General features: G+C 44.1%; 1 long non-coding RNA gene across 1 annotated transcript; it reads left to right on the forward strand.

Annotated features, from left to right (window-relative positions):
- The first annotated feature begins 8,744 nt into the window (after nucleotides 1-8,744).
- On the forward strand, nucleotides 8,745-15,198 carry LOC102922078 (uncharacterized). Its single transcript, XR_013044886.1, has 3 exons — nucleotides 8,745-8,895; nucleotides 12,817-12,964; nucleotides 15,064-15,198. It is a non-coding gene; the product is annotated as an uncharacterized LOC102922078 (long non-coding RNA).
- Nucleotides 15,199-22,103: the final 6,905 nt, after the last annotated feature.

Raw genomic sequence — 22,103 nt, forward strand, 5'->3', positions numbered from 1 at the left:
GCAATAGCAGTTTTGTGGAACGGTGGAGAGAAACCCTGACTGGAGTGGATTTGAGGGAGAGCTGGAGTAGATGGGCTGGAGTCAGGGAGTAGAATAGTATAAAGGACAAAATGCTGACATGAAGAGGAGTTCAAGAAATTGAGAGGCCAGGGCACTGCACAGTTACTGAATCACCTAGAACTAAGACACAAGTCGTAGTAGAGGAAGAATACTAAACCAGGTCTACAGTTTTCTAGAAATGGGGGAATTCCTAAAAAACACTGAATGGAATTAAGATGTGGCCCAGCAATTTCCTCCTGAATACACACTCAAAGGAAATGCAAGCAGACCAAATGTGAAGTATTAACTGTATCCAGAAGGTGAGAACAACCCAACACCATTAGCAAGTGAGTGGTAAACAGCGGAACATTGTTCAGCCATAAGGAAGAGTGACGTTCTTAAAGACATTGGGCCAGGCAGAAGAAAACAATCAAAAGAAAACAGCATATGATTTAACTTATTTGAAATATTTAAACAAGCAAATTCATTGGGACAGATAGATCAGAGGTTCCCAGGTGCTGAGGGGGGAGAGAGAATAGGAAGACATTGCCTAACAGTTATAGTTTCTGCTATGAAGTAATGAAAAAGATTTTGAAATGTAGTAGTGAGAATTTCAAACATTATGCATCTATTTAATGCTATTAAATTGTGTTACTAATATAGTTAAAATGGCATTTTTATAATACATCTAGTATTTAAATTAGTAATGCAATGTACCTAAAATCATTGAATTATACATGACATGGGTGAATTGTATAGCATATGGCCTATATCTTAATGCAGTGACTAAACGAAATTAGAAATGACTGTCCCAGAAGGCAGGGCAGGTGCAGCAGAATTGCAAGGCAGTAGGTGGTTTAGGTGGTGACCTGAAGAGATGTACTGCTGTGTGCTGGGGACCTGGGGAGAGCGGTCCATTTCCTAGAAAACTCACCACACGGAAACTTTGGGCCTAGACCACATCTAACTGACCAAACTCTAACCACATGAATTTGGTGAGAACCCCATCAAAGTCTGTTCTCATGTCAAAGTTCAATCTGAGTCCCAGGTTCAGAAAGTCAATGAATGACGATGGACTCTTTCTCCATCGGCACCTTGTGGGGAAAGCCTGTTCCCACATCACCCTTTACTGAAGGATGGAAAAGAACAGCTCTAACCTATAGCTCTGGTCGACATCCTCTATTCTAGTCCACTCCATCCTGTCTTGGACTCCCTGCCCTCCAATCCTCCTTGTCTACTTTATGGAAACCCATTGTCGATAAATAAATTCATTCTAACACCTCTAACATAACACCTCTAACATAACCCTCTCTATATTCAGGTGCTCTGTAAATTCAGGCCCAAACAATAATCTCCTAACTGATCATCTCTGTAGCTGGGAAGTTTGCAACCTCTCTCCTAATGTGTTTCTACCATCCATCCCAACAAGCATCCATCCTTAACAAGCATTCACTCTAGTTCAGAATTGGGTACTGCTATAAAGATTCTGCTCTGAGACCATGTCTAACCTCCCACCTTGAAGCAGATTGCTGTCCCTTCAACCTTGTATCCGCAGATACCCTGGAGCTGCCACTGCCTCGACATCTGTGCCAGAAGAAATCCCTCCTTATCAAATGCAGATCCTTTGCCCGTTGAAAACGCTAACTGGCTGATATCGCTGATCACCTTTCTCTTCTGGAAGTGTGCAAAATACCTTCCAGCACTGTGAATGCTGGCCAGTGGAGGTGAAGCTTCTGGTGGGCACCTGCTCAGTTTTTCACGTTCAGGTGCAGAAGTAATATCTTCAGCGGTAGGGCCTTGCCTTCAGGTTGTGGAGGGTAACCAAAGCCTTTGCAATTACTTGTGATGTTTAGGGAGTCTATAGGACCCCTTTGGCCAATGACTCAATAAGACGTGAGCCATTTCCAGCAGGGGGTGGGGGGTGGGGTGTACTTGGTGGCATCAGTCATCTAGTTGGGGCATTGTCTTCCCCCTTCTATAGTGACTCCACTTAAGTTCCTTTCTGCTATGTATGTATTTATGATGTGTCTGTGACAGTAGGCTTCCATATAGCTTTTCAAAAGATCTTCAGCTTTAGTTGTCCTTCCCATATTCTTCCCTTTAACCTGTCTTCCAGTTTCCCTTCCCATTTAATCCTCCTAGTCTAGTTTCCCCTTTATTTATAATACAATGTTCTATTTCCTGCTGGAGGAGAAAAGTGATCATCAGTAGCATACAGCTACAAACCCTGTGACCAACAACAAGATTTACTGGTACAAAAGTGGTACAAACGTTATGGGAGCAAACAACCACTTTTGAAAAATTGGGTTGAAAGTCCATTTATGAGCTGGAACCCATATTTGACACTGCTGAAGCAGCCAAGAATCTGAGTTATATATGTACATATCATGGGCCCTGGGGAAAATCTAATACTATTATTCTGCTAAAGAAAGCCATAGCAATAAAATTATTCCTAATGATATATTGTTATATTCCTAGATCAAGGCACTGCTTAGCCCTCATCAGAGAAGCTTCTTGTAGTAGATGATAATTAGCTCAGGGACCCCAAACTATACAATGTATAGGAAGTGAGAAATTTTGGAGCACTCATGTCTAAATGAAATTTCTTTATCAAACCAAAGTTCAGAGATCTATTTGGAAGAGGAATCAAAAGTCAATGTAAAGGAATGTAAAAGTCAGAGGTAGATGACTCCAAAGAAAGAGTATCTCCCAGGAACAACAGGCTGATACCCATAATGATACATATGTGAACTCACAGAGACTGTGACAGCATGCATAAGGCCTGGACAAGTTCAAACCAGACAAAATCCCAGTGTGGAGCTGGGGAAATAGACACAAAGTCCCACCCTAAACAAGAAGCTGTTTGGAACTGTTACCTGCTTGGAAAGGGAAAATCAGTTGTCTACTGTGGAGTGTTGGTGGGCTGTATCAACCACACTCCAGAGTGAACCCCATGCCCAGGAATAGTTGGCCAACATAAAGTAAACTCCATGTTTTTTGTGTACTTTTTTGTTTTGTTTTGTTTACGTTTTGTTTTGTCTTACTGGGTTTTTGTTTTGTTTTAGGTTTTTTTTTAAGAGAGAGAGATAGAAAGAACATGAAGTTGGATACATAGGGAGGCGAGGGGGATTTATGGGAAATTGACAGAGAGTAAAGAATATGATCAAAATACGTTGCATGAAAAAAATTTCTGAATAAAGGTTAAAAACCCCTGACCGGCTCCTCCTTGTCCTTTTAAAGCTGTAGGCCTTATTTATCATAATGTTCAAAGTTCACCATAATGCTCCTAGCTCTCTAACCTCACCTCTCATTGCTACCCACACTGAAGTTCCTGAAACACTGGCTACTTAAAGTCCCCATATTTTAGTCCAGGTCCTGAGGTCTAAGGTTTATCCTTCCATCTAGCACCGTGTCCAGCAAATAGGACCCAACCAGAAATGTGCTAAATGAGATGTTTATTGATATATATCATTCCATTGTGAGAAATAGCATTAATTCTACTTTTTTAGAAAAACAACACCCACTCTTCATGCCTGTTACAGTGCCTGGACACAGAGATATTCATTAAAGACTGAGTAGGTGGATGGATAGATACATGGATGGACGGACAGATAAAGATGGAGATGGACAGGTGAACTATGAGGGGGAAAAGTAATATTAGGAGACTATCCCCTTTGGGTGGTGAGGCTCTTAGATACAGAGAACATATGGGTGGTTGTTGGGGAATATTATTTTAAAGTGTGTTGAGTTTTTTCCTACTGCTTTTGTTAACAATTCAAAGATGTGTTTGATTAAATAAAATTAACCTGTGAGCAGGAGGCTGAGTCAGCAATTAGCTGACAGGAAGTGGTAGGGAGAAACCATGTGTAGCAAGGGTTTTTTAAGTCGGGGCTGAGAGAAGAATGCTGGGTTTTTTTTTGGAAGATGCCAGCAAAGGGAGAAGGTTAGGTACTTGCTATTCAGTCTCCCTGAGTGAGCAGAATTCCACCTAAATGGTTGAATCATGAGTTCTTTAGATTTAGATAAAGTTTCCCTTAGTAGCTTTGAAAGAGTCAGTGCCTGAGGGAACAGAATCCCCTCAGGCTGCGGCCCTTGCAGCGGAACCTTATCTGCAGGAGTTGCAATCTCTGACTAAGATACCCATTGCTTAAGGAACAGCCACTGTAGATAATAAAAAACAGAGTACAACATGAGGTGATTTGAATAAGAGTGCTTGGGAAGGATTAGGAGGCACAGCTTTGAAGGTGTCTCACTCAGGGCAAGCTCTGGGATTTCGAAAGTCCATGCCATTCCCAGTTAGCTCTCTCTGCTTTTCAGTTGCATCTCGAGATGTGAGTTCTCAGCTACTATTCCAGTGCTGTGCCTGCCTGGGCTATGCTCCCTGCCATGATGGTCCTGGACCAACCTTCTGAAACTATCAAACACTTTCTTTTATAAATTGGCTTCTTTATGGTGTCTTATCACACAATAGAAAACTAAGGTGATGTCTAAATTCATCTTTATAGTTTGGGATCTCAAAACAGACTAACATGGACAATTTTCAACAAAGATATCAACAGCAAATTGATTTGGAATTACACAAGTAATATAAATAGTATTATCACAGTAAAACATAGTTTAATAAGTAAACACGGTGTCCCAATTAGGTATCTTAAATGAAATGATGCTTTAGACATAAAAAGTTCAAACATGGGAAGTCATACTAAATAGAAAACGGTTTCAGGCCTTAAAGGGAATTGCAGCAACTGGAACAATCTCTAAAAATTATTTTCATTCCATTGTAAAAATGAACCACATTTCTTTAACCACTCTTCAGTTGGTGAACATCTGTGTTGTGAACAGAGCAGTAATGAGCACAAATTAGCAACTATCTCTGTGGTGAGATGTAGAGTCCTTGGGGTATATATCCAATAGTAGCGTAAATCCATTTCCATGTGGTAAATCTATTTCCAGTTATTTGATGAACTTCCTCACTGATTTCCACAGTGGTTGTACCTGTTTGCACTCCCATCAGCAATGAGTAAATGTGTTGCTGGAGGGCTTCTCTCCAGGCTCCCCAAGCCCCGCAGTCCCACAATCCACGTATAAAATAATCACTCAGACGATTATATTGCTTACAAACTGTATGGCCGTGGCAGGCTTCTTGCTAACTGTGCTTATAGCTTAAATTAGTCCATTTCCATAAATCTATACCTTGCCACGTGGCTGGTGGCTTACCGGCATCTTCACATGCTGCTGGTCATGGCGGCAGCTGCAGCCAGTCCTTCTGCCTTCCTGTCCTTTTATTTCTCCTCTCTGTTAGTCCCGCCTATCCTTCCTGCCTAGCCACAGCCGATCAGGTTTTATTTATTGATCAATCAGAACAACTTGACATACAGACCATCCCCCAGTACAGCCAAGTGCAGACCATCTCAGACACTGCACTCAGGCCCATGGTCCTAATCATCCTCAATGCGGACCTGCTGGGTAACGCCACAAAGAACCCAAGAAGGGCTCCCACAGGACATACAGAACATCCCACAGCATAAATGTTTCCCTTTCCCGGCATCAACACCAGCATCTGTCATCATTTGTTTGCAATAGTGACAACGTCATGGGCGTGACCGGCCACATTCTGATTCAATTCAAGACCCACTCCATAGGATGGAACCCGTATTTGACCCCATTATAGGGGCCAAGAACTGTGGCTAGATAGGTCAGCAGCCCTAGGGGAGAACCCACCACTATTACACTGCCAGTTGGCAATAGTATTAAACTAACTTCCAACGACTCCTCAGCGTACCTGTGGATTCGCACATCTCTAAAAAATGCATCAGAGAAGCTTCTTTTTGCCATAGATAGCGATCAACACAGAGACCCATGGTTGGTCAAGGTTCAGAAAATAAGTGACTGCAAAGTTCTCAGACCTGAATGGGACATCGACATCACACCCATCTCCTCCCCAGGCTTAGGGACCATTGTAGGAGGGGAAGGAGAGACTGTAAGAGCCAGAGGCGGTGAGGGACTATAAGGAAACAGTGGCTTCTGGATAAAACAGGGTGCTTGCACATGTGAGCGCACAGCAGTTCTGACATGCCTAACATCTGCACAAGTTCACTCCAAACGAAGTCCAGGCATGGAGTCAGGAGGTAGGTACCAAGCCCACCCCCTAACCGAGGAGCTATTAATAACTGATAACTGCTTAGAGAGAGGGAGAGTTGTCTTTTTAGTGGATGGCACACACCTAACTGTGGTGATATTTTATTTGTGCTGAAATGTGGTGATATTTTATTTGTGCTTTAATAAAGCTTGCCTGGAGATCAGGGGAATAGGTCAGCCATTTTAAGTAAACAAGAAGTCAGCACACATCCTTAATCTGATCACTTATCAGGCAGGGTCTCTGTGTGTTCAAGGCCACACTAGGGAACAGAGCCAAGCGTGGTGACACACACTTTTAATCCCAGTACCAACCATAGAGACCTGGAGGTCTGTACAGACAGACAGTGACAAGGAAGTGAGGTAGCTGGGCTAAAATAGCCAATGAGAGGGCAGAACAGTAAGGCAATAAAGGCCTGGGTAGACAGGAAGTAGCTCACATTTGGAAGCTGCCGAGTTGGTGAGGTAAAGTTGACTGGTGGCTTTCCCTATTTCCCCGATCTCTCTAAGGCTTTCATCCCTATATTTGGCTCCGTGTTTTTTTATTTAATAAGACCATTTAGAAATTTGTCTATACCTAACACTATATAGCCAACACTAATACAATGTAATGGGTTGATTTTTTTTTTTTTTAATAAGGACACAAAGTTGAGTGTATATGCAATGTGGGAATGAGTCTGGGAGAATATGGGGGGTGTATATTATCAAAACAGAGTGTATAAAATTCTCAAAGAATTAATAAAAATATGTTTAAATGTCCATTAATGTCACCCATCTCTGATGATACTAACATTTTAAGATTTTTTTTTCTAAGCCAGAGTCTCACTATGTATCCTTGGCTAGCCTGGAAGTTGCTGTGTAGACCAGGCTGGCCTTGAACTCAGAGATCTGCCTGCCTCTGCCTCTCAAGTGTTGGGATTAAAGGTGCGCACCAAAACACCTGGATGGTGCCTACATTCTAAAAGAAAGACTGGCAATATAGAATAAATGCCATGTAGAAAAAATAATTAATCCTTAACATTCACTTTAAAGGTATTTTAATACTTTATTAATAATTCTGTCCTTAACAATTTATTATAAAATATTTAAAATATAATTATATAAATAATAAAATAGTTCATCTTCTGTAATCACCACCCAGCAAAAGTTCTTTTTACTACATAGAGTTAAAATATGTTCTTTTCATTTAGGGGTGTGTGTGTGTGTGTGTGTGAGAGAGAGAGAGAGAGAGAGAGAGAGAGAGAGAGAGAGAGAGAGAGAGAGAGAGCGCAAAAGAGCTCCCCACAGGTCACTAGTGGTACACATTTTCTCAGAGTCTCAGATTTGTGGATCCATGATCTCTAAAAAGACTCAAGTAGAGTAGGAAAGGCTGCAGTCTCCACCACTATCAATCAATCTCCTGTTGAAATACCACGTGTTTCCTCAGCTACACGTTCCAGGGTTTTCTCAACTATGGCCAGCCATTTGGTTGTTCTTGGTTTATGGCTGGATACAATGACTTCAAGTCTAAGCCATCATTGCCTTGCAACTGTCAGGCCATGGTTACGGCAACTGCTCCGTCACTCTGTCCTTAGATACAAGCACCATCCATCCCAGGGCAACCCTGGGACCCACATATCCTCCTCCCTCATCACCTAGTGCTCCTCTGATTTCTTTGTGGTGTGTGGACCAATTACTCTCATCCTGCCCTGTGCAGTGAATCTGCTCTTTGCCTGCTGGCTGACTGGACAAAGGGACTACTAAATGGACCCTGTTCTCCCCACCTTCCCATTCACTGCAGTTCTCATGATTTTGCTTCATCCCAGAGAGAAACCCACCCTCTCCCATCTGAAACACACCAGAACCTACTATCATAACGATATGCAGAACAGATTATACAAAACAGTCATGGAGAGTCTTCACGGGAGGGACCATTAGTCCACTGATGAGCAACCTAGGTTGATTCCCGGTCATAGCATGTATGACTGGTGCTACCATAAAAATGGGCATGTAAATATCTCTGGGCTTTTTTTTTTTAAGATTTTAATTTTATGAGTATATGTTTGTATGTTTATTTGTATATGTCCATGTGTATGTGCACATGCATTCGGGTATCCAAGGAGGCCGGAAGAAGACATCAGACCCCTTGGAGCTACAGTTACAGGCAGTTGTAAGTTGCCCCCATGGGCACTAGGAATTGAAATCTGATCCTTTATAAGAGCAGCAAGTGCTCTCAACCACTGAGCCATCTCTTGGGCCCCTGTATTAACTCTTTGATATAATAATTTCATCTCCTTTGGACATATACACTCAGCAGTGGGATTGTGGGGTCCTATAATAGATCTGTTTATTTAGTCCATTTGTATTGGATTACTTCCTTTTAAGCACAATTTTCTTTTTAATGCTTTTTTTTATATAAATTAACATAGTCCCATGACTTCACATTTGCCCTTTTGGACAGGACACATCTAACCCCAAAGGAAATAACCTCAATTTATGAAACAAGTAAGTACCCACACCACAGATAAAATACGACTGAACTTTCCAGTAATAAAATACCTATAGCTTCTGTATAACACAAGAGAGAGGGGTCAGGGGAGAGGGCAAACAGCTGTGTCTCCTGTATTACTGAAGCCAACATCTGGAATAGCACTCTCCAGATGGGGATGGATTTCGGAAACAGCAGGGTGCCTCCCGCCTCCTTTCTCCCCAAGGCCATCTTTTTCCTTCTCATCTCTGGAGGTAAGACATACTTTGGATGCCTTTTCCTTTTGCTCCTGAGAAAATAGAAATCTATATTGGTTTAATTTATGCTTAATGTTATATTTTAAAAAAAGGAAAGAAAATGATTAAAAAAAAAAAACCAGTCATTTTTAATGCACCCTTTGTCTCTGCTATCTAAAAGGCACACCAGATTTAAAAAAAAAAAAGTCCTAAGTGTCTAAGGTGATACCATGAAAGCATCAGCCATACCTGGTGTCCCTTAAAAATTCAGACTCTACCAAGCAAGGTCTTTAAATGGAAAACTGCTGGTGCCATTAAAGTGGGGGTGTACAGGCTGTATTAACTGACCTGCCAATTATATAAGCACAACCAAATGCTCTCAGATAAGTCTTACAACGTTTAGTTTCAAGATTTTGTTTGTAGCTGTGTTCATGCCCAGTAGTGGGATGATGAAGGAAATAACAGTATCAGTATAAAATAATCTTGACTACATACACACATGCACGCCCACACTCGCACACACATGCACATTCATACATACAAATGCACAGGAACAAATGCCTGTCCTTAACAAAATTCACAAATAAAAATTAGCAATATGCTAACTGTCTACAGACATTGGCTCCGTTGAGCATCTTAGAGTCTGTGAAATCATCTCCATTTCACACTTGGGAAACCAAGACCAGAAAGGTTACTGTATGAGCCAAACATGCAACTGCTTTGTAGAAGCGCTGGGCTTGAGCTCTGACTTCAGGTTCATCCACACCTTCAGAGCTGGCACACTGGCACAGGATCTAGGCACCTATTCAAGGCCGTGCTTAGACATCAGAACGTCCACGGCTCTCCCAAAGCCATATGTAAATAGTTAAATTGCATGTGTAGGCCTTGTGTTATTAGATTCTCATAACTCTCTAAGAAAAATGCCAAAAGAAAGAAAAGACTATGTAAGAAGCCATGACTGGAGGAGACTGTACTTCACTGTGGGAAAATATGGGTTTGCACTTCCTGAGATTGTGTTAGGACGGTGCTCGGACATGGTTAGTGGTGTGAACTTGGGTGTTTAAACTTCATCCTTCTCATCTACCTGGAAAAATATCACCTGTCTTCCACTGTAGTTAACATTATGAGCGGTGTCAGATACAAATGGGAGTCACAGATACTCCATTACTGCTGTCACTGGAGTTTCTGAATTTTTTTCCTTTACTTTTAATATATTTACCAAAATTGCCACTACAGATTATTAACATGCTATGGAATAGTGTGAGCTTTTAAGGCCAGTACCCCGGTGTCCCACCTGTAGGGGGCATCAATGTCCAGAAAAGAGACTTCCTGCCCACTCTAACCTCCCTGCACCCTGAGCTTTATGAAATCACCTGACATTTCCCACCTATATTTGGAATAGATGGTTTGAACTCTGTTAAGGAAGAATTTATGATATGGTTATGCAGAGGGATCAGGAAAAAAATTGCAAAAGCTGAGATAAACCCAACCTGAAAGATGAAAAGAATAGCAACAGGTTAAGTCAGACCTTGAAAACACACACACACACACACCGTATATATGTAATTTTGTTAACAATTAAAATGTTAAAGTCTGAAAGTATATTAAAGCTGAGCCTCAAAGGAATTTATAGGCAGTGGATCAACAAGCTCAGTTTTAAAATTTATTTATTTTTATTTGCATTAGTGTTTTGCCTGCATGTATGTTTGCATGAGGGTGTCAGATTTTGGAGTTACAGACGGTTGTTAGCTGCCATATGGGTGCTGAAATTGAACCCAGGTCCATTTAGAAGAGCAGTCAGTGCTCTTAACCACTGAGCCATCTCTCCAGGCCCCAACAACCTCAATTTTAACATCATTCCGTGGGCGTCGGTTTCTTTCTCAGGATCCCCAGAGCACTGCCTTTTACTTAACTGACTAGAAACCTCCTCTACCCTCAAGCGAATCTTAAGTACCTTCAAACCTCCTTAAAGAAACGCAGTAGGGCTGGAGAGATGGCTCAGAGGTTAAGAGCACTGACTGTTCTTCCAGAGGTTCTGAGTTCAATTCCCAGCAACCACATGGTGGCTCACAACCATCTGTAATGAGATCTGGTGCCCTCTTCTGGCCTGCAGGGACACATGCAGGCAGAACATTGTATGCATAATAAATAAATAAATCTTTAAAAAAAAAAAAAAAAAAAAAAAAAACCAATGCAGCAACTCCTGCCTCTGAGATCCCGTAGCTCCTCCTCGCTGATAGCCGGGCCAGACACTTCCCAGCACTGTACCCTTTGTGAAGGATATGCGGCACCGGCCTTGCCTGTCCATCTTCCTAGTGCTTGTGGTCTCGGATGGAGAGAACTGTGTTCCGTCCACTCCTGGGCCCGTTTTAACAGCAGATACTCAAAAATAGTTGTGGAAAAATGGAATGATTGTGGATTAATTAGAAAAGAAGTCCTCGACTAGTACAACAGAGCAGGGCGGAGAACCGTTAAGAGTTAAGTCCTGCACAGGACCCAGGTTCAGTCCCCAGCACCCACATGGTGGCTCACTACCATCATTACTCCAGTTCCCGGGAATCCAATGCTTTCTTCTGATCTCCAGAGACCTGCATGCAGGAAAAACACTAATACACATAAAATAATAATTTAAAAAACCTACAACCTTAACATCTATAAAGTGGATGATGGTATGCAATACAGACCTAGCATGCCCAGAAGATGGCTAACTTGGCCTCAGAAAACCAAATCAGTGGGCTGAATTTCTTTATAGACAGATTAGCCCAACAAGCACTTTTTCCTGTCCAGGCATTAAAATGCTAAGGTTTTTTTTTTCTTTTACTTACATGAGTACATGTTTTACTAATCAATTTTTTCATCCATGACAATTTAAGAAGGCTCTCGGTATCTTTGCTTCTGAATAAGAGCATAGAGAATTAGTCACCATGCAAACTGAGTAGCAGAAACTCGGTTTGAGGCTAGAGCCAAGCCTGGGTGTGGGGTGGGGGTGAGGTAGAGGGGAGGTGGTCCAATCAAGGATGCTGCCGACTCACTCTTCCCTACTCCCCTCCGTCCCTCCAGCTTCTGGCCACTTGGTGGTCTGGGATGTCTCTACCATGTATGTATCAGATGACTCTCTGTGAAATGCCATCTGCTGGTGATGACAGGCCACAGCATCAAAATTGGGATAAATCACTACTTTCCTAGACACATCAACAGTCCTCTGCAGCTCAGAGAACCACCTGCATCAGAATCAGGATGCTTATTTAACACATATGTTTCCCGGTTCCAAACCATTCTCTCAAGTGGGTCTATGGAATGAATGTATGGTTTAAATATGGGCTATAGGTTATTATCATGACAATATATTATTATGCACAAAGAAAAGCATTCTACATATTTGTCATTTAGCCGTAATGAGAAAAATTAGGTAATAAAGCAGAAGTAGAAAGAAGAGAGAAAATAGGAGAGAGGTAGAAAGAGACAGAGAGAGCATCAGTTTAGGCACATGGCAATTAAAAGTAGGGATGTTTACTTGCAATGAATCTTAAAGCTAAACTCAAGCCTGACATGGTAACATACCTGTAATCCTGGCATTTGGGAGGCAGAGGAAGGATAAAGGCTAGCCTTGGCTACCTAACAAGTTTGAGGCTAGCCTGGGCTACATGAGACCCTGTCTCAGAAAACAAACAAAAAACAGAAGCCAAGCACTAAGCTGAATGTAAATAAATGCTATGGAGCAGCATGTGGCTGGTTACACAGCCATGGGGTACATGCTCCAGCAGCAAGCCCTAGCCAGAGCCTGGCAGTTTGATCTACTCTTTTCTGGCACAGGACACACATCTAAGAATTTGCAATTTTTTTTTAATTTTATTTATTTATTTATTTTTGTCAAACTTTCCTGGGATAGGCAAAGGATGATTACATGAGCAAGGATTTCACTCTCTATCGATCTCTTAGTTTTTCCAGACTCCCGTAAGGGAATTATAGGAGGAAATGAGGTGCCCTCTCATGCCAGACGCTACATGGCTCTGATCAAAGGACTGGGAATCTGCGCAGGGGCTTTGATCAACGAGAACTGGGTCCTGACCGCGGCTCACTGTGACCTGTAAGTCATCCCAGCTCCTCTCACTCCCAATGCTGACTCACAGCCATCCAGTCCAGAGCCGCAATCAGTGTAGAATGGAGAAAGCAGTGGGGACCCATAATCAACGTCATATCCTGCTGGGGGGGGGGGAACCCGCCGCCACTTTTTCCCCAGGGGACTCTTGAGAAGAGAGGGATAATAGATATTAGGTAGAAAGATAGAGAGGAGAGAATCAGAAACACAGGATAGCCTCACGAGGGCTTGGATCAATAGCCCCTTCTGTCTCTTCTAAAGGGCCTTTTATAGGAATGCCAACGAATGGTGCAAAAGACCTCCCCCGAGCACAGCCAAGTGCAGACCCTTCCAATCACCTGGTAACCACACACGTGCTCAAGCAACCCTCTAATGCAGCCCTGCTGTGTAAAGCAAGCTCAGATCTCACTAGGAAACCTTTGTGGGCCTCCACACTATTGTAATATTTGCCTCGTAAACCAGGTCCAGGTAATATAGAATAAGACTGAAATGCATAATACCACCCTAAATATCAACCGTATTAGAAGTTGAAAAGACGGGGAAATAACAGCACTCAGTGAACTCACCTGGTCTAACCACCCCCACACAGTCTGTCAGTATCTTGTTCCCTGTTTGGTTCATAAGCAGCTTTTACACAATCAATATCAATCACATTGAGTGTCTCCTATGGTTACAGCTCATTTATTCGCTATCACTGGTCTTTTCCCACCTTAGTGTGATATTTTAGAGTGATCCTAGGAAATTACTGCTCTTTGTGTGAAAAATATCAATACCCTATAGCTTAAACTAATGGTTTGAGTCATTATTTTAAAGGCAAAGTCATATTCATCAGGTAGAACTTCTATTCTTTAACTGGTACCTGTTGTTGGTAAGCAATTCCAGATATTCTCTCTGCTCATTCTGGCACAAATTGCCTAAACCAAAGTTTCAGCTTTAAATTATACATGAAGTTATGCCGTGGTACAAAATAAAGTTTGTCAAGTAAGCACATCAGCACAATTTATGCAAACAAGAAAGCTAACCACTGACAAATCCGTTAATTGACAGGACTGGTTAGTGCTAAGTTGACCCAACAAGTTGGGATACAGTTTTTCTCGTCTGTCATTGGTCATAAACTAGATTAGAAGTTAGCTCTAGTTCCGTTTGCTTCTGTATTTGTGTTTGGTGAGGGTGTCTTTGTGTGGATCTATGTTCACGTCCATATGTGAGGCAGCAGGGTCTGTGGGGGGGTAGGGGTGGTAGGTGTGTGCGTGCATGTGTGTGTGCGTGTGTGCGTGTATATGGAGGGCTGTCTGTGTTTGTCTGTGTGTGTGTGTGTGTAGGAGGGCTGTCTGTGTTTGTCTCTCTCTCTCTCTCTCTCTCTCTCTCTCTCTCTCTGTGTGTGTGTGTGTGTGTGTGTGTGTGTGTGTGTGTGTGCATGTGTGTGTATAGGAGGGGTGTCTGTGTTTGTCTGGGTATGGGTGTGCAATTCTTGGTTTCACAGTTTCACTGTAAAAGCATCTCTTCCTTCAAGCTCCTAAAAGCATGCCTTGGACCACCTTTCCTATTTTGAATACAACAGCAAGGTTCACTATTTTCCTGGAGCACATAAAGGCAAGCCTCTCGCTAGGCCTCTGGGTTGGATCTTTCCCCTGGGTGTCATCAACCCAGAAGGCCACTAGGAGACAGACTTTGCCGCACAAATCCAAAGCAGCTGAAGAAATGGGAAGCTCCTCCTTCACTGCAGCAGAGCCCAGTTCCTCCAGCCCAGCCACCCAGGGCCTCAGTGCCTGTCCAGGGAAGCCCTGTTCCATACCTTCTCCAGGACATTCCAACTCACGTTTTGTTTTGTTTTGTTTTTCTAAGTCAGGGACTCCCTTCCTGGTTGCTTTCTCCTTGAAAAGACATGGGCAACATGACTGTGTCCTAACACATGTGGAAGTCTTAGGTAGAAGACACCAAAACACCAAAAAAGGGTTCTATAAACCCCGGCCCCATTTTGTGTTTGTTTATAAATATGAAGCCATCTGCAAACATTGAGGGAAATTAAACCCGGAGCTGAGCTTATTCTACTCTCTAACTTAAATATTGCATGATTTTCTTTTCAGGAGAGGCAAGCCTCAAATTATTCTTGGTGCTCACTCTGTATCTCAGAAAGAGAAACTGGAACAGATGTTTTCCATTAAAAGGGCGATTTCCTACCCATGTTACGATCCTGGGACATTTCAAGGAGATCTTCAACTCCTTCAGGTAAATATGCTTCTATTTTTTGTTTTTCTCTCATAACTTTTAGTAAACGGACAGTGTAACGTAACCTGAAACCAATTACTACATGAGTGTGAGCACACACACACACACACACACACACACCCCATAAACCAGCCCTCACAAGATGGACTCCAAGCGTGAGGTTCCTCAGTAGGGCAAGGATCCAGCCCTTCACCCCTGGTGTTCCTTCCCGTTCAGCTCAACTGTTTCTCCCAAATTCTTGCAGGACCAGGCAGTTTACAATGTGGCTGCTCATTGACCAAAGGCCACCAGAACTCCCCCAGAGTCACACGTGTCTGTGCTGACTGGCACGCGCTCAGCAGGGGAGATGGCCACTCTGGGAAACTGCTGGGGTAGACTCAGTGAGAGGACATGCAGGGAGCCCTCTTGTAGGATTCAAGCTCTGCCTGGCAGTCTGGTAGAGCACCGAGGAACTGGATCTGCTCTGAAGGGGGTGTTGTCAGCAAGCGGGCTAGTTCTGTGATGAAGCATCTTCACAGTTTTACTTACCTGGGAAGCAGAAGGCAAAGAGCCAATGTTGTGATTGTAAGGACATATCCATCGCGAATTTTAGCCAATGGTGTTTGGTCCTTTTGGGGTTGTGGACAATGGCATCAGTTTTGTCCCTACTCACACTTGGCCACAGAGCCATCCTGTGCTTGTTCCCTTCATCGGGCTCACCTTGTCTGGTACTGACAGTCTGTGAGGGAGCTAAGAACTACCAGGAGGATGGAGGCCACTGCTCAATGGTTAGTGCAGTCTGCCTACCTCTTCTACAGAAGAGAAGTTGTGAATGGGACTTCCCCTACAAGTGTTCAGTCTAGAGAGAGGCAGACGGATAAACTACTGACTCTGAACTGACAGTGTTCTGCTTATCCACGACCAAGATAACATGGGAGCACCAGGGAGGAGCAGGTGGTCAAAGAATCCAGCTGGGTACCAGGAAAAAGGGAGGAAGGGGCTCTCTAGATGGGAAGAACAGCATGTGTAAAATAGAATAGCTTGGAGGAAGAGGAGAGAAAGGAGTTAGGATGAGATTTGAAGTGGAGGGGTAAAATGGACACAGAGACAAAGATGGAGTTTGTAAGCCTCGGCAGAATTTGAGTGTTATAGGGGAGTGTTTTAAGCAGGAGGGTGACGTGACCAGACACATCAAGAGTGACGTAGAATGTAGGATGAAGAAGACAGGACCAGAAGAGAGTGAGGCAAGAGTAGCCCACCGTGTCTCACAAAGCTGCAGATGGGTTGATGGTGAACTTCATAAGCAAGAATGAGACTGAGCCCAGGGCTTCTGCATCCTCACCACCGGGGGTAAAGAGAGAACCATGGTACTCCGTTTGCCTCTACAGGACCCTCACCTTCCTTGTCCCCATACTTCCAGCCTAACCTCTCCCACTGTTTTCCTAGAGACCACCAGCCCTGGCCTTCCCTGGGTCGCCTCTCGTTCCTATGCTAACTCCTGCCTTGCTTCCCGGATGGTGTGAAGCAGCTCCACTCCCACCCCTTCGTATTCACACAACTCCCTTGGTCACACTTCAGGTTGCATTTCTTCCTCTGCCCGCCCATGTGCATGAGGCCATAAACAACTCTGTGTTTTCAGCTGGATGGTAAAGCAGCTATAACCAAAGCTGTGGGAATCCTTCGCCTCCCCAAAAGAGGAGAGGATGTGAAACCCCACACCAAGTGTCGTGTGGCTGGATGGGGGAGCACCAAAAGAGATTCTTGCAAAGTTTCCAACATCCTGAGAGAAGTCAACGTCACTGTGATTGACCGGAGAGTCTGCAACAATCCAGCGCATTACAATTTCAAGCAGTTGGTGGACAACAGCATGCTCTGTGCCGGCGGCAGGCAAGGCGAAGACGATTCATGCAGCGTATGTAAATTAAAATGTCTAAGCATCCTTTGACTCTGGGCAATGAAGGGTTTAGAGATGAACAGCTGTCATTCCCTTTTGTGTCTAAGGACCCCGCTTGTCCCTACAGTGGTGGCACCATTCTCCATCCCTGGGCAGACCCCCTCAGGGAGTGGTCTCTATTTTCTAATGGTCATTTCCAGTACATGGCCAGAAATAAGGTGAAATGAGAACTCACAAATTCCTGGAGGAAAAAAAAATAACCTAAAAATTGTTTGAGATATCAAATGTGCTCTTCCGTCTGAGGTGACTTAGCTAGTATCCTCCTTGGAGAAGGGCATATTTGGGACCCCATCTCAAGCTTTTTAACTGCCCCAACATATGTCTTCCCCTGACAGACTGACCAGGAGAGAAAACACATAAACTTTTTTTTTTTTAATTTTTTAAAGGGACGGCAGAGCCGGGCGGTGATGGCACACGCCTTTAATCCCAGCACTTGGGAGGCAGAGGCAGGCAGATCTCTGTGAGTTCAAGGCCAGCCTAGTCTACAAAGCAAGTTCCAGATCAGACTTCAAAGCTACACAGAGAAACCCTGTCTCGAAAAACAAACAAACAAAAAAAAGGGACAGCAATGTAGATCAGCATTTAAAGGTGCTTGCTGCCAAGTCTGAATTTCATCCCCAGATTCCACATAGGATAGAATCAACTCTCACAAGTTATCCTGACCTCCACCTTGTGGCACATGAGCATACATACATACATATATAGAGACAGAGAGATAATTATTAATAACTATTAATAATTATTTATTAATCATAATTATTTATTAATAATTATTGTTCAATTTTAAAAGAGGACACAGGTCAATGAAAGGAGACTTGTATTCTCTCCTGTCTTACTGATAGAAATGATTCTTCACTGCTGCAGATATGCCTGTTTTTTTAAAAATTAATTTATTATATATACAGTGTTCTGCTTACATGCCAGAAGAGGGCACCAGATCAAATTACAGATGGTTGTGAGCCACCATGTGGGTGCTGGGAACTGAACTCAGGACCTCTGGAAAAGCAGCCAGTGCTGTTAACCTCTGAACCGTCTCTACAGCCCCAGAACTGCCTTTTCGAAAGAGGTGAACACCTGGAAAACATAGACACCCATAAACTAAAAAGCCCATACACAGATGCTAAGGTCTAGGAAGTGGTGGAGATTTTTAGGTTGTTTTTCATTTTGAGAACCTCTTCTACTTGATTCATTTTCTCATTCAGTTCACACTGCATGTTCGAGTACATGCAGTGTGAAGAATAATGGGTTTCATCATGGAATTTTCATTCACACACACACACACACACACACACACACACACCCCACACCGTGTACTAGTCACACATACTGTGTTACCCTCTCTGTCCTCCCCCATCTGCCTGCCAGTCCCCTTCCTCTTCCAAACTCTCCTCAACTTACTGTCATATCGTGTCGTCCCTTTGATTTAGTTTTGGGTTTTGAGACAGAAACTTACATTGTAGCCCAGGCTGGCCTAGAACTCACAGTAATTCTCCTGACTCAACCTCTCATTCTCAATTTTTAATCTAGTTTCTGCATCTAAGAAAAATGGGCTATTTGTCTTTCTGGGTCTTCTTTATCATCACCTGATTATTTCTAGTTAAAGGAGATTTAAAATTTGCTTTTAAATCAGGAAAGAGAAAAGGGATGAAGGGAGGGAGAGATGGATGGGTGGGTTGGTGGGTGGGTGGGTGGGTAGATGGATGGATGGGTGGGTGGATGGATGGGTGGGTGGGTGGATGGATGAATGGATGGGTGGGTGGGTGGATGAATGGATGGGTGGGTGGGTGGATGGATGGGTGGGTGGGTGGGTGGATGGATGGATGGATGGATGGATAGATGGATGGGTGGATGGATGGATGGATGGATGGATGGATGGGTGGGTGGGTGGTGGGGGCGTGGGGGTGGGTGGATGAATGGATGGATGGATGGGTGGATGGATGGATGGATGGATGGATGGATGGATGGATGGATGGATGGATGGATAAAATGATTAGTAAGTATCTTGGAAAAGCAGCATACTCATAACACATGTCTTTCTGTTCCAGGGGGATTCTGGAAGCCCTCTGATATGTGATAACATTTTCAGGGGTGTCACTTCCTTTGGGAAATGTGGTGACTCCAAAAAGCCTGGTGTCTACATTCTCCTTACAAACAAATATCTCAACTGGATACAAAAAACCATTGCAGGGGCCATGTGACACCGGTCCGTGGAAGCAGACCCCTGAGGTTACCACTGGTAGAGATCAAGCAAAGGGGTCTGAAACTTCACATATCTCAAGAAGCACTTCTTCCTAACCGCACCAGCCATGGCCTATCTGACTTGATCACCAGCCACCTGCTTGCATCTCTCTGTAGATCATTAAGGCTGCCATTTCTCATTTAACTACTTCTGTGGCAAGAGAGAGCCCTGAGAAGATGTCCTCGGTTCAAGAATCACTTTGCTTTATTCACAAAGTATAGGCTGATGTTTTCTTGTGTGCTGCTTAAAAGAAGCCAATCTAGAGAAAGTCAAAATAGTCTTTGCCCTCCCAAATACAGTCCCCAAATAAATACCTGTGGCCCTTAGAATGTGTGTGTGAAATTTTTTATTATTAAAAATAGATTCTTCTCTCATACAATACACCCAACCAGAGTATCCCCTCCCTCCATTCCTCCCAGCTCCTTCCCACCTCCCCTCTCCCCCAGATCCACTCCCTCTCCATATCCTCTTCAAAAAAGAGCAGGCCTCCAAGAGACAACAGCACAGGACAAACCAAGATACAATAAGACAAAGCAAACGCCCTCAGGTTGAGGTTGGACAAGGCAACCCAATAAGAGGAAAAGAGTCTCAAGAGCAGGCAAAAGAGTCAGAGACACACCCACTCCCACTGTTAGGAGTCCCACAAAAAAACAAGCTAACAGCCATAACATATACTCAGAGGACCTGATGCAGGCCCATGCAAGTCCCCATGCTTCCCCCTTCAGTCTCTGTGAACCCATATGAGCCCCGCTTAGTTGATTCCGTGGGCCATGTTCTCCTGGTGTCCTCCAGCCCCACTGACTCCTACAAACTTTCCTCTCCCTCTTCCATGAAGTTCCCCAATCTCTGAGGGGAGGGACCTGATGGAGACCTCTAATTTAAACTCTCTCTCTCTCTCTCTCCACATAATGTCTGGCTGTGGGTCTCTGCACCCGCTCCCATCTGCTGCCAGAGGAAGCCTCTCTGATGATGACTGGCCAAGGCACCAATTTATGAATATAGCAGAATATCATTAGGAATCATTTTATTGATTTTATATTTCGTTTCATTTTATTTTATTGCCAGTCCTGTTTGGTTCTACCTGAGGTCTCTGGGCTATCCAGTCTCCTGTTCCTAGTCATCTAGGCAGTTTAAATCATGGGCTCCCTCTAGTGGGGTGAAACCAAACATTGGTTGGCCACTCCCCACATGTTCTGGGACACCATTGCCCCAGCACATCTTGCAGGAAGAACAGATTGTAGATGGAGAGTTTTGTGGCTGGGTTGGTGTTGGGGTTGCTCTTCCCATAGCCTGCAGATTACCTTACCACACCAAAGAGACTAGAATGTAGGAGTGAAGTTCATGCCTGCACCAGCTCAACCTCTCTCTGTTTAATGAGCTGAGTGGGAGGGGCCACTGAAAATGCCGCCCCGCCCCCTCCCACCCTCCTACCTCCTGCTGTCAGTTTTCAGAGGGCGACCTTCTGCCCTAGCACCAGCCTGGGCTGTTTAGAGATCTCCATGGGACCTCCTTGGCCAACACCTGAACAGAATGTCACCCAGACCCACCACTGGAAGCCTTGCCTGGCTACAAAAGAGGGCCAGTTTGGACTCGGTGTCCTCCATTACTAGGAGTCCTCACTAGGGTCACTCAGGAAGTTTCCGCTGAGCTAGGTCCCCACACCATCCTCCAAAAGCCCCCCAATTACAGCTGTCTTTCTCTGCACTCTCTCCCTCTACCTCCCCCCACCGAAATCCAGGCACTTCCCAGCCCCACTTGAACATCAAGCAGCCCCCTCCCCTGCCCCCAGATCTTCCCTCTTAAAGCTGTTTCAGCTCTGGTTTTTCTGTTTCTAGGAAACTCCCCTAGATAGCTGCCTCTGTGTCTTAGCATACCCAGCCTCCTTCAAAACACTGTGGCGTCAGTGCACACCTCACCCCTGGGACACATTCGCTGCCGTGTGTGTGTGTGTGTGTGTGTGTGTGTGTGTGTGTGTGTGTGTGTGTGTGTGTGTGTGTGAGTGTGTGTGTGTTTTCCTAATCTGTTATGTACATATTACCTTGGTGACAATGTCTCTTCCCACTAGTGCCTAAGTCCCATGAAGACGGGGACTGGTGTAATTTTCAGTATCTACATGTGCAATAAATGAATGTAATGAAGCTTAACTGCTGCCATGTTAACGAAGGACTACCTAGCAGGCTCTCTGAACAGCTAATCACCTTTACCCAAAGAGTAACTCTGACCCCCACTTCTAACATCAGAGTAGAGCTTCGCCTAAGCGTTGGTGATGGTTGTCTTTATACACCCACCCCTGCAGCGCATGCTGCTGTCTTTATACACCCACCCCTGCAGCGCATGCTGCTGTCTTTATACACCCACCCCTGCAGTGCATGCTGCTGTCTTTATACACCCACCCCTGCAGTGCATGCTGCTGTCTTTATACACCCACCCCTGCAGTGCATGCTGTCTTTATGTACCCACCCCTGCAGTGCATGCTGTCTTTATACACCCACCCCTGCAGTGCATGCTGCTGTCTTTATACACCCACCCCTGCAGTGCATGCTGCTGTCTTTATACACCCACCCCTGCAGTGCATGCTGTCTTTATGTACCCACCCCTGCAGTGCATGCTGCTGTCTTTATGTACTCACCCCTGCAGTGCATGCTGCTGTCTTTATACACCCACCCCTGCAGTGTGAACTGATTCTTTGTGGGACATTACACTTGTGAGGTTCATCCACAGTGCGA

This window comes from Peromyscus maniculatus, chromosome 15, assembly GCF_049852395.1.
Source record: "Peromyscus maniculatus bairdii isolate BWxNUB_F1_BW_parent chromosome 15, HU_Pman_BW_mat_3.1, whole genome shotgun sequence".
Taxonomy (NCBI): Eukaryota; Metazoa; Chordata; class Mammalia; order Rodentia; family Cricetidae; genus Peromyscus; species Peromyscus maniculatus.